We start from the raw sequence: 13,367 nt of genomic DNA on the forward strand, positions 1-13,367 counted from the left end.
AGATAACAATCATAAATATGTATGCCCTGAACATTGGCTCACCCACATACATCAAAAAAATCCTTCTCAATTCCAGAAATCAAATAGACCAGAACACAATAATACTAGGCGATTTTAACATACCTCCCTCACCAATGGATAGATCCTCCAAACGAAAATTAAATAAGAAACCATATTTCTCAATAACACAATCAACAATTTAGAGTTAACAGACATATATAGAATATACTATCCAACAAAGAACGAATACACCTTCTTCTCAGCAGCACATGGATCCTTCTCTAAAATAGACCATATTTTATGCCACAAAGCTACTGTTAGCAAATACAAGAAGATAGAGATACTACCTTGTACTCTATCAGATCATAATGGATTGAAATTAGAAATAAATGACAGAATAAAAAACAGAAACTTCTCCAATACCTGGAGATTAAATAATACACTATTATATGATGAATGGATAACAGAAGACATCAGGAGGGAAATAAAAAAATTCTTAGAAGTAAACGAGAACAAAGATACATACATCATATAAAAATCTCTGGGACACTATGAAAGCAGTACTTAGAGGAAGATTTATATCATGGGGCGCATTCAACAAAAGAAGTAGAAATCAACAAATAAACGACTTAACACTACAGCTCAAAGCCCTAGAAAAAGAAGAGCAGACCAATACCAAAAGTAGCATAAGAAATAGTAGTAGTAGAAATAGTTCAAATCAGAGCCAAAATCAATGAAATTTAAACAAAAGAAACAATTGGAAAAATTAACAAAATAAATAGTTGGTTCTTTGAAAAAATAAGCAAAATTGATAAACCCTTAGACACACTAACAAAGAGAAAGAGGGAGAAAACTCAAATTACTAAAATTCGGAATGAACAAGGAAATATCACAACAGACACGAGTGAAATACAAAACATAATTGGAAGCTATTTTGAAAATCTATACTCCAAAAAAACAGAAAACCTCGAAGACATCAACAAGTTTCTACAGACATATGAATCACCTAAACTGAACGAGGCACACATACAGAACTTAAATAAATCAATTTCAAGCAATGAAATAGAAGAGGTCATCAAAAGCCTACCAACAAAGTAAAGTCCAAGACCAGATGGGTTCTCAACCGAGTTCTACAAAACCTTTAAATAAGAGCTCATTCCAATACTCCTCAAAGAATTCCATGAAAGAGAAGAGGAGGGAACCCTCCCAAACTCGTTCTATGAAGCCAATATCACCCTGATACCTAAACCAGACAGGGACACATCGAGGAAAGAAAATTTCAGACCAATATCCTTAATGAACATCGATGCAAAAATTCTCAACAATATTTTAGCAAATCGCATTCAAAAACATATTAAAAAGATAGTGCACCACTATCAAGTGGGCTTTATCCCAGGGATGCAAGGTTGGTTCAACATTCGGAAATCAATAAATGTCATTCACCATATCAACAGACTTAAAGTTAAGGATCACATGATTACTTCAATAGATGCAGAAAAAGCATTTGATAAAATACAGCATCCCTTCATGCTGAAAACACTAGAAAAAATTGGGGTAGCGGGAACATTCCTTAACATTATGAAGACCATCTACGCTAAGCCCATGGCCAGTATCATTCTAAATGGTGAAAAACTGAAAGCATTCCCCCTAAAAACTGGAACAAGGCAGGGATGACCTCTTTCACCACTTCTATTCAACATCGTCCTTGAGACTCTAGCCAGAGCAATTAGACAAACCAAAGAAATTAAAGGGATACGAATTGGAAAAGAAGAACTCAAACTATCCCTGTTCACTGATGACATGATTATATATTTAGAGGAACCTGGAAATTCCACCAGAAATCTTTTAGAACTCATAAGTGAATTCAGTAAAGTAGCAGGTTACAAGATCAATGCTCATAAATCCAATGCATTTTTATACATAAGTGATGAATCTTCAGAAAGAGAAATTAGGAAAACTACCCCATTTACAATAGCATTGAAAAAAATAAAATACTTGGGAATCAATCTCACAAAAGAGGTGAAGGACCTCTACAATGAGAACTACAGAACACTAAAGAAAGAAATTAAAGAAAACCTTAGAAGATGGAAAGATCTCCCATGTTCCTGGATAGGCAGAATTAATATTGTCAAAATGGCTATACTACCTAAAGTGCTATACATATTCAATGCAATTCCAATTAAAATCCCAATGATGTACCTTGCAGAAATAGAGCAAGCAATTATGAAATTCATTTGGAAGAATAAAAAACCTAGAATAGCTAAAGCAATCCTCAGTAGCAAGAGCGAAGCAGGGGATATTGCAATACCAGATCTTCAACTCTACTACAAAGCAATAGTAACAAAAAAGGCATTGTATTGGTACCAAAATAGACAGGTAGATCAGTGGTACAGAATAGAGGACATGGACACAAACCCAAATAAATACAATTTTCTCGTACTAGAGAACAGGTCCAACAATATGCAATGGAGAAAAGATAGCCTCTTCAACGAATGGTGCTCTGAAAACTGGAAAACCATATGCAACAGAATGAAATTAAACCCCTATCTCTCACCCTACACAAAACTCAGCTCAAAATGGATCAAGGACCTAGGAATCAGACCAGAGACCCTGCATCTTGTAGAAGAAAAAGTAGGTCCAAATCTTCAACTTGTTGGCTTAGGATCAGACTTCCTTAACAGGACTCCCATAGCACAAGAAATAAAAGCAATAATCAACAACTGGGATAGATTCAAACTAAAAAGCTTTCTCTCAGCAAAGGAAACTATCAGCAATATGAAGAGAGAGCCTACAGAGTGGGAGAATATCTTTGCCAACCATACATCAGATAGAGCGCTAATTTCCAGAATCTATAAAGAACTCAAAAAACTGTACACCAAGAATAAAAATAATCCAATCAACAAATGGACTAAGGAAATGAACATGCACTTCACAGAACAAGATGTACAAGCAATCAACAGATATATGAAAAAATGTTCAACATCCCTAGTAATAAGGGAAATGCAAACCAAAACTACCCTAAGATTTCATCTCACCCCAATTAGAATGGCGATTAGTGTTGGTGAGGATGTGGTGAAAAAGGAACACTCATACATTGCTGGTGGGGTTGCAAATTAGTGCAGCCACTCTGGAAAGCAGTATGGAGATTCCTAAGAAAGCTTGGAATGGAAACACCATTTGACCCAGCTATCCTACTCCTTGGCCTATACCCAAAGGACTTAAAATCAGCATACTACAGAGATACAGCCACATCAATGTTCATTGCTGCTCAATTCACCATAGCCAGATTGTGGAACCAAACTAGATGCCCTTCAGTTGATGAATGGATAAAGAACCTGTGGCATATATATACAATGGAATATTACTCCACAATGAAGAATGATAAAATTATGGCATTTGCAGGCAAATGAATAAAATTGGAGAATATCATGCTAAGTGAGATAAGCCAATCTCAAAAAACTAAAGGACGAATGATCTCGCTGATGAGTGGATGAGGACATATAATGGGGGGTGTGAGGGGTTAGCCTTAGGTTTAGGGTTATGTTTAGGTTTAGGGATAAGGAGTGTGTTAAGAATGAAAGAAAGAAGGACTGTATAGAGTGAAAAGAGGGGTGGGATGGGTGGGGGGAAGGGAAAAAATAATGAATCAAACATCATTGCCCTATGTAAACGTATGATTACACAAATGGTATGCCTTGACTCCATGTACAAATAGAGAAACAACATGTATCCCATTTGTATACAATAATAATAATAAAAAAAGGACAAGAATGGATTTTGAATTTTGGATATAATTTAGATCCAGTTCTCCTCCTCAGTATGTCCTCTCATATTTTCAGTTTTTACAATCTTCTCTTTCTGACTTCAGGTTTCACCAACATTGGGTGTTCTTTGTGTATTGCAACAGAGTCGTTTTTGTTTAATAATCTAATATTGTACTCCACTTTTATGTCGAGATACATCAAACCAGTTTGTACTTGTCTCACTTTTTATACTTGGTCGTAGAGGCTATGATTTAAGGAATGCCATTACAGGTACACCATGTTCCTGTAAAAGTAAAACTGAAAAGTAAAACATGCATATTTTTAATTAGCTACCCCTTGGAAGAAATGGGATAGGAGCAAGAATTTCTAAGGTCACTCATGTTTTCTGCAAGTTGAATACATGTCAGTAATTTTCGTTGCTCACCAAAGATCTCCCCATTATTTCTTGCAGTCATGATAGAAATTATGTAGCTAAAGAAAAATTCTGGAATATTTTGTAAAACTATTAACAATAACATTATTCTTAGTATCTCTTCAGTTCACTTGGTTCTCATCTCCAAATCCTTTGTGCTTATAGTGCCACCAATATGTGCTCTTCTTATTCCCTTTTGAATGCTCAGTTTTCATCCTTTGAAACATTCCTCTCTTTCAGTGTAATGCATGTTCAAATTTTTTATTATGCCTTGTTAAACTGTGCTCATCATGTCATCATCTGGCACTTGTTTCATTCAGCAGTTCCACTTGTTGGGGTATGGTGGTGTCAGTATCTGTGACACTGGCCTGCAGTGTGCATCCTCTTGGGTCTAGTAAAAAGACCCTTGACATTGTCCCAGGGGGCCTTCTGCCAAACCCACAGTAGTCAGTTCAACTGAATGAACCTTCATGTGAAGACAGATTGGCCCAATTCTTCTGCATTTAAAGGTAATTGAAGGTCCCCTTTGAAACTGATACCATGATAATTTCTTTGTGGAACCTAGATGTAAGGCAGCAGCAAATAGGTGCTGCCTGCAATTTTGAGTAAGCACAGAACATCTCTCCTCCCTTAGTAGCCAATTTCAGACATTCTTCTCATCTCGTGAGTGATTGACTCTGTTCTCTCTTCATTAGGGATCAGAGAAGTTACCAACTTCCACTTAGAAGTTATACTTCCCTGGTGCCGGCTATCTCCTGCTTGGGCATTGAAGGAAAGGTGTGGCATCCCACCAGAATTGGTGTGATATTTCCCAATTCATTCATCACCTAACTCTGGTTTTCACAGCATGCTCCCCCTTCCTGAGATGTCAACAGTCATCATTCCTTGAGGCTGTTAGAATCTTCAGCCAGTTTCCTAAATTGTCACAGTCCTGGGTGGATTTAGACCTGGAGAAATGGGTTCAGATCACAATTCTGATTGTGACGCAGGCTAAGCTGGTTGATCCACAAGCTTTCTGGCACCACTCAGTCCCACCATGTCCACCAGAAGTGGTAAAGCTAATTGCCTGCAGCAGTATCAGGGTGTTCAAGCACCATGAGACCCAATGCGGCCAAATGAGAACAGAGCTACCTACCATTCTGGAGGCATCTTTAGGCTGTTAGGCTTCATGGGGAGCCCTTGTCCTGGAAGGACCAGGACCTCCCAAAGACGCTTGGACTCACTGCCCCAACACACTCAGGCTTCTCTTCCCTGGGCAAAGATGTTGGAATTGGATTTCTTGAACCGAGCTGACCCTGCACTCCCTTCTTCTCCCTTCTTACCATCACAGCTGAGATGTTGCTTCTCTGAAATCTTGGTCTGAAGCAGCCAAGACCTGAAGAATCTCTGGGTGCCATGAGAACTGTGAGGTCATTGTGCTGTCATACTGCCATTCTGTGAAATCAGGTGATATCTTCAGCACAGCCAGAATTTCAGGGACACCACACATTGAAATCCATGATTCCAAAATCCTAGAAATGCACATTGGAAAGCAAAAAAAAAACAATGGAGCCTGAAGACCCTCATCCGTCAAACCCGAAATGCCTTAAGCCAGTTGCTTTCACTTTCAATATTGGAACTATCACCTCTTTGCTCTCATGTCACAAGAGGACTGGTAATCAAGCAAGGCCATTCTCTGTAAAGGGTCAAATACCAATACAGGAGAATTTTGAAAGAAAATGTATGAGTGTTCAATGGATATGAATTTATGCATTTAATCTCACTGTATTGAAGATTGAGTATTACAGCAAACATATCTATCTATAAGAAGTTTGAAATTTATTGAGGATATATATACTTTTTCTGCCACCAATTATTTTTCCTTTGATCACAGATTCAGACAACCATCAACTCTTCCCTTCCCTTTCTGTGTATACAGAATGGGTCTAGCTATGTGGTTTAGGCTTTGCCTGTTTTAGGAAAACTGACTTTACTCAGGAGAAGTATCTTCCTCTACCTCCCCCCTAACTGAGTTGATAGACTAGATCCAGCACTTACACAGAGATGTGAATTTTTCCATCATATCTACTGCTTACATTTTTCAAAGGAAAACATAGAGAAGGAATAAGAAGAGAGAGAAAGATTAAGGATATTGTGATTTCAATTGCTGTGGTTCAGGTGTAAATGGCCTCAAATATCTCCTTTTATACTAATGACCTGATCATATGAGCTTTCCCATATAGGCCTGCCTTTCCTCCTACCCCAGGCCACCATGGATTACTATAATAACTTTCTGCTCATTGCTGAGTTACAACCTATCTCCTCCTTAGTGGGGTACCGGCAAATCTTTCACACATGATACACCAATGGACTGTGGGACCTGATATACATCAGAGGTTACTTGAAGGGTTTTTTGTAAAGGGCAAATTAAAATTTCATTAGCAATTGTTTGGTACAGACTTGGGTTGGTTTTCTTGAAAAGATTTTACAAAGTCAGATTGGAAGTGGATACAGTCACCTACCATAAAGAGCCTCTTCAGATAATGCCAAACCTGCAATGTCTCAACATTTGTCCTCTGTCAACTCAAGTGAATACATCATGGTTGGAAAAGTACCAGTTATAAGGGGAAGTTCATTCCAAAGATAGTTTTCAACATGGAGCAGTGGTTGAAGAAAGTAGTGCTTCCCCATTCACATGCATTTTGTAAAAATATGTATTCCTGGTGATTAGAAAACTCAGAGGAACTGAGAGTTTATATCATTCTCAGAAATATGCTAATGCAGGTATTTCCTCAGCAAGTTCTTGAAGAACAAAATTCTCACCAGGGTTCTATAGCATGAAACTCTATATGTCAACTGCAGTAATTCTTGCAAAGTAGCAGTCTTCTTGATAGTCTCCCAGACTCTTGGCAAATGAAGTGGACTACTACATCTTGTAGTTTTCGAAGTCAATATCAATATCAACTGGAATACTGAGAGGTGAAGATAAAAGAGAAATAAACTTGCCTCTGCATTCTCCCTTTTTTATATGTTTGGCATTGGAAAGAGATTATTATTGTCTTAAAGTGAATTAATTGTGCCTGTTAACATATCTTTCCTTTTGCTGATATCATTCAGGAGGCCAAGGATGTCTTTAAAACCTTTTTTCCCTCTACCTTAGGAAGTCTGATATCATTAATAGGGAAGCATTTTAAAGACCACTCAGTTTGATGGATGTACTTAAGAGATCATATGTAGAACTGGGTGAAAGATGTGGTGTACTTATATTAACATGATTTTGGGAATTATTTGATTGTGCTTTTTAGGTTAAGAAAAGACAGAAGAACCCCTATTTGAAAGAGATCACATTGAAAGGATGAAATCAGAGATCTTAGTTATGTGGCATGTATGAACGGGTATAAGCAATTACAAAGGAAAAGAATGAATTTTAAATTTTGGAAACAATTTAGGTACTGCTTTTCATGCTCAGTAATTCTATCACATCTTTATTTCTTATAATTTTCTCTTTTCAATTTCAGTTTTCGCCTATATTGAATCTTTTTAGTGTATTTTAAAAAAGAAGTTTTTGTTTCATTTTCTGATGTGCTGCACTCTTTCTTTCAAGAGTCATCATTCATTGCTGCATTGCCAAATTTGTACTTGTTGAAGATTACATACTTGGGTGTAGGTGCTGTGGTGTAAGGAATACCATTCCAAGTACATCAGGTGACAGTAATGAAAATCCAGCATATCTGTAATCAGCTCCCCTTTGCACCAAACAGAACAATGCTATCACTTACCAAGGGCACTTATGTTCTTTGCAAGTTGAATACTTGGCAGTGAGTTTCATTCCTCACACAATGATCTCCCTTTGACCTCTCACTGTTCTTGTAGTTTTTGAAGCAGAAGGAATGTACCAGGAATTTTGGGAAATTATTAGCAGTGACATTGTATTTAGTTTCTGCTCAGTTAACATGGTTCTGATCTCCAAAACCCAACTGCTTTGACTAGAACCAAAATGTCCACACTTATCCTTTTTTAAATGTTTAGCTTTGAAACTTTGAAACATTCTTTCTTTCAGTGTAATGCATGCTGAAATATGGTATTATGCACCATAAAACAATGTTCATCGTGCCATAATCTGACACTTGTTTCATTCATCAGTTTCACTTTATTGGTGTATTCTGGTGACAATATTTGTGACACTGACCTGCAGTCTGCTTCCTCCAGGGATTGGTAAAAGGACCCTTGGAATTATTCCAGTGGGCCTTGTTCCAAACAGGCAGTATTAATTTCAAGTTAATGAACAATTATGTGAAGTCAGTTTGGCCAAATTCTTCTGCATTTAAAGGTAAGTGAAGGGCCCTTGGAAACTCATACCAAGATAATTTATGTGTGGAGCCTTGTTGTAAGGCTGCAGCAAAGTAGTTGGGGCCTGCAATGTGGAGTAAGCACAGAACATCTCTCCTCATTTAGTAGCCCCTTCCAGTCATCCATTATACTTGGTGAGTAATAGACTGTTTTCTCCTCATTAGGGATCAGAGCAGTCACCCACTTCCACATGGAACTCAAACTTCAAAGGTAGAAGCTGTCTCCTGTTTGGGAAATTACAGAAAGAAGAAGTATACCACCAGAGTTGTTGTGATGTTTCTCAATTGAATCATCACCTAACACAACTGTCTTCACTGCATGCTTGTCTTTCCTGAGCTATCAACAGTCATCATTCCTTGAGGTTGTTAGAGGCCTGAGCCAGTTTTCTGTCTCATCACAATTTGCAGTGAGCACATACTTTGAGGAGAGGATACAGAGGGCTATGATGATTGTGACCTGGGCTAAGATGTGTGATTCACAGGTTTTCAGGCACACCTCAGTCCCTTCCTCATCCACTAGATTTGGTGGGGGCTAATTGCCTACAGTCATATTGGGGTGCTCAAGAGCCATGAGACCTGATGCATCCAAAGGAGAACAGCTACAAGTAGCTTTTCTAGAGGGGACTGCAGGCTATTAGGTTTCAGGAGGATCCCTTGTCCTTGAAGTACCTGGAATTCTCCCAACACACTCAGGCTCTCCTTCTCCTGGGTGAAGATGTTGGCATAGGATTTCTTGAAAGTAGCAGACACTGCACTCCCTTCTGCTCCCTTCTTAGAATCACAGATGAGCCAATGCTGGTCTGGAATCATGGTCTGAAGTGGCCAGGACCTGAAGTATCTCTGTTTGCCATGGGAACCATGATGGCATTGTGCTGTTATACTGCCTTTTTGTTACATCAGGTGGTATGTACAGCCCCAGCCAATATTTCAGGGATGCCACTCCTTGAAACCCATGTTGCCCAAGGCCTAGAAACACACTTTGGGGAGTAAAAATCCCTGCATACTCCCACAGGAGCTTGGAACAGCTCACTCTTCAAACCCAACATGCCCTAAGACAGCTGCTTCCACATTGAATGTTGGAATTTTAGCTTATTTTGCTCTCATGTCACAAGAGGACTTGTAACCAAGCAAGGCAATTTTCTGAAAAGTGTCAAAACCAATACAAAATAATTTTGGAAGGAAATGTATGAGTGCTCCACAGACCTGGTGGTTTAGGCTTTCTCTCTTTTAGGGAAACTGGCTTTGCCCAGGAGAAACAAATTACCCAACTGAATTGAGAGAATAGATCCAACACTTCCATGGGGATATAAATTTTCCCAAAGTATCTGTTGCTTACTATTTTTCAAAGGAAATGTCCAGAAGAAATAAGAAGAGTGAGAAAGGATTGTGGATATTGTAATTTAAATTACTTGTGGTTCACGTGTGAATGATCTCAAATATCTCCTTTTATATAATTTCCTGATCATATAAGGTTTCCCTCATAGACCTGCCTCCCCTCCTACCCCAGGTCACCATGAATTACTGGGGTAACTTTTTGCTTACTGCTGAGTTAAAACCTATTTACTCATCAAAGGGGCATGGACAAATCTTTCACTCATGATACACCTTTGGACTGTGGGTCCTGATAAATATCAAAGGTTACTTGCAGAATTTTTTGAAAAGGTGAAATTAAAAATTTGTTAGCAATTGTTGATTTAGACATGGGTTGGTTTGCCTGAAATAATTTCACAGAGTCAGACTGGAAGTGGATCAGGTCACCTACCTTAAAGAGACTCTTCAGATACTGCCAAACGTGCAGTGTCTCAACATGTTGCCCTCTGTCAACTCAAGTGAATACAACATGGTTGGAAAAGTACAAATTCAAAGGGGAAGATCATTCCAGTGAGAATTTTCAGAATGGAGCATCAGTTGCAGTCAGCAGTGCATCCTCAGGGACTTATATTTTATAAAAATAGGTATTCTTGGTGATTAGAAAACTCTGAGGAATGGGTAGTTTATATCATTATCAGAAAAATGCTCATGCAAGTATTTACTCAGGAAATCCTTGAAGAACAAAATTCTCATCAGGTTTCTATAGCATGAAACATGGAATATCAATTGCAGTAGTCCTTGCAAAGTGGGGGTATTCTTGAGAATCACCAAAATTCTTGGTAAATGAAGTGGACTACTACACCCTAGAGATCTCCAATTCAATCTCAATGACTTCTGGAATACTGAGAGGTGAAGACAAAACACAAAAGTACTTGGCCTTGCATTCACTCATTCCTATATGCTTGGCATTTGGGAGATATCATTATTTTGAAAAACTGATTTAATTGTGACTGAAGACTTATACCTTCTGCTGATATTATTCAGGAGGAATTCTTTGGCAAACTATTAACAATGACTTTTTTTTAGTGTCTATTCTGTTAACTTGGTTCCCTCTCCAAACTCCTTCTTTTATTGACATCAAAATGTTCTCTCCTCATTCCTTTTTGAATGCTCAGCTTTGAAACATTGAAACATTCCTCTCTTTAAGGGTCATGCATGTTCAAATGTGGTATTATTCCCTGTTAAACTATGCTCATCATGCCATAATCTGGCACTTGTTTCATTCATCATTTTCACTTTAATGGAGTGTTCTGGTGCTAATTCCTGTGACACTGGCCCGCAGTCTGAATCCTCCAGGGAATGGTAAAAGTACCCTTGGCATTTTTCCAGTGGCCACTGTGCCAAGTAGGCATTAGTCAGGTCAAGTGAATAAACCCTTAGGTAAAGCCAAATTGACCATATTCTTCTGCAAGTAAAGGTAAGTGAAGGACCCTGGAACTCATACCAAGATTATTTTGTGTGAAACCAGATTTTAAGGCAGTAGCAAAGTAGATGGTACCTGGAATACATAGTAAGCACAGAAATTCTCTCCTTACTTGCTTTTTTAGGAGAAATCCTAGTTCTTGGCTAGCAGCAGTGAATGTCTCAAGTAGTAAAGGAAAACTTTCCCACATTCACACTCATCAGGAAAACCTGTGGAGAAGAGCATTCCACTCTGGTCACCTAGAAAAGTAAACTGCCCCAAATTGACTAAGTGTTACCAAGTGAACCTGTATAGGAACCTGGTGGTCTAATCTCCTATGGCACATCATGATTGGGCAAGAAACCTATAAAATGTATGGCTATTCCCACAATAAAACAGTTTGCAGACTGCTGGCCACAAGTCTGTTTTCACCCAACTCCTGGATTCTGGGGATCTTGACTTCATGGCCCTTACCAGCACCTGAGCTAGCCTGGCACCTCTACATTTTGGCACCCATGTGCCTAGTCTACTCATGCACCTTGAGATTGGCAAGTGCCCCCTGATTCAGTAAAGGCCCCTTTGTGTTTTGTGTGCTGATAGTCCTGTGAGGGTGAGCACAGGACTTCTCTTCCCCCATTTCTTTACTGTTTGTCCTGATTGTCATAATCCCTGAAAAAAGGCACACACCACCAAGCGGCTCTACCTTCACTTTCGGTTCTCCTGGTGAATTCACATAAGGGATTGACACCCCCAAATTTGGAACCATATCTCCCTCTGTAGAAATTTTTGCCAGAGACACCACGTGGACATACGCCAATGACATAACGCTTCACGGAAGTACTCCGCTAAGCATGAGACATATTGGATCCTAAATGCTTCTCTGTATGTCAGAAGATAGGCCCCCTTTTTCTTCCCTCTGGGCCCCTATCTTAGGCTTAGGGATAGTCATGGCAGGTTACCTCATAGTCATTCTCTTTGTTCTTGAGAGATTTGTTTATGCCAACCCACAACTCAACACTACCCTTTCAGGTAACTCCACTTCATAACAATGGGAAATCTCCCTGCCATGCAGAGAGCTCTGCAGCTCACTGCTTTAAAGGCACTTCTCCCACAGTATGGGTTTAAAATGAAACCAAAAGATTGGAACTATTTTGGGGATGAATTGGTAATCATCACACCATGGATTAGCCCCCAAAAATTTGGGACCCCTAAATTTGGATGAGGGTTCTCTACCTCGCTAGGGAAAGAGAAGCTCATAATGGCCACTCCCCACTGGCAAAACTCATTCCAATTCTCCTAGCGATTATTGCCAGGCTTCAGAGCTCCTAAGCAGAAGATACTATTAAAAATCAAAACGATTCTCTCCATGACAAGAACATGAACTTGCAAGCCTCCACTTCAAGCGTTGTGACTTCTGAGGAGGAGGAGTCAGATGCTGATAATGTCAAAGACCTCCCACTGAGTAACAAAGGCCTCCCCCGTCTGCTCCTCCCCCTCTGTATCCTTGGAGTAAATTTCGCTCTCCCACATCCTTTGGAGTTCTCTCCAGAGTTCCCTTCATGAAGCAGGAAACTTTAAAAGGGTCTTCTTTTCCTCCCAAGAATCCATTTGCAGTGTACCCTGTCAATTTGGTTCCTGATGCAGGTGAAAAACCTTGGATCCCCACCCCACTTCCAGAACTCACCCTCCTTAGAAGGCATCTCAGGATTCTGGTCCCATCTCCCCTTACTCTGAAGAAATACTTAACCAGTGATCTGCTTGAAAGAACCCAGAAACCACTCCAGACTTGGGAACTCACATAAGAGAATTTATTATAAACAGAATGTGTCCCTGCAGAGTAAGAGAGAAAATGAGAGGAAAAGAGAGAGAGCACATGCAAGGAAGAGTGTGAAAAGTGAGGAGGAAAGAGAAAGAAAGTGAGAAGGAGAGAGAAAACATGAATGTGAGGAAAAAAAGAAGATGAGAAAATGGCAGGGAGCTATCCTTAAGTAGTCAAATTCCACAGGTTAATGGGACCAATAATGGAGAAGGACACCTGCAAGCTGACTGATGAACCAATAGCTAGCTAGGATGTTCACAGACTGACAAGA

Source organism: Sciurus carolinensis, unplaced genomic scaffold (genome assembly GCF_902686445.1).
Source record: "Sciurus carolinensis unplaced genomic scaffold, mSciCar1.2, whole genome shotgun sequence".
NCBI classification, from domain to species: Eukaryota; Metazoa; Chordata; class Mammalia; order Rodentia; family Sciuridae; genus Sciurus; species Sciurus carolinensis.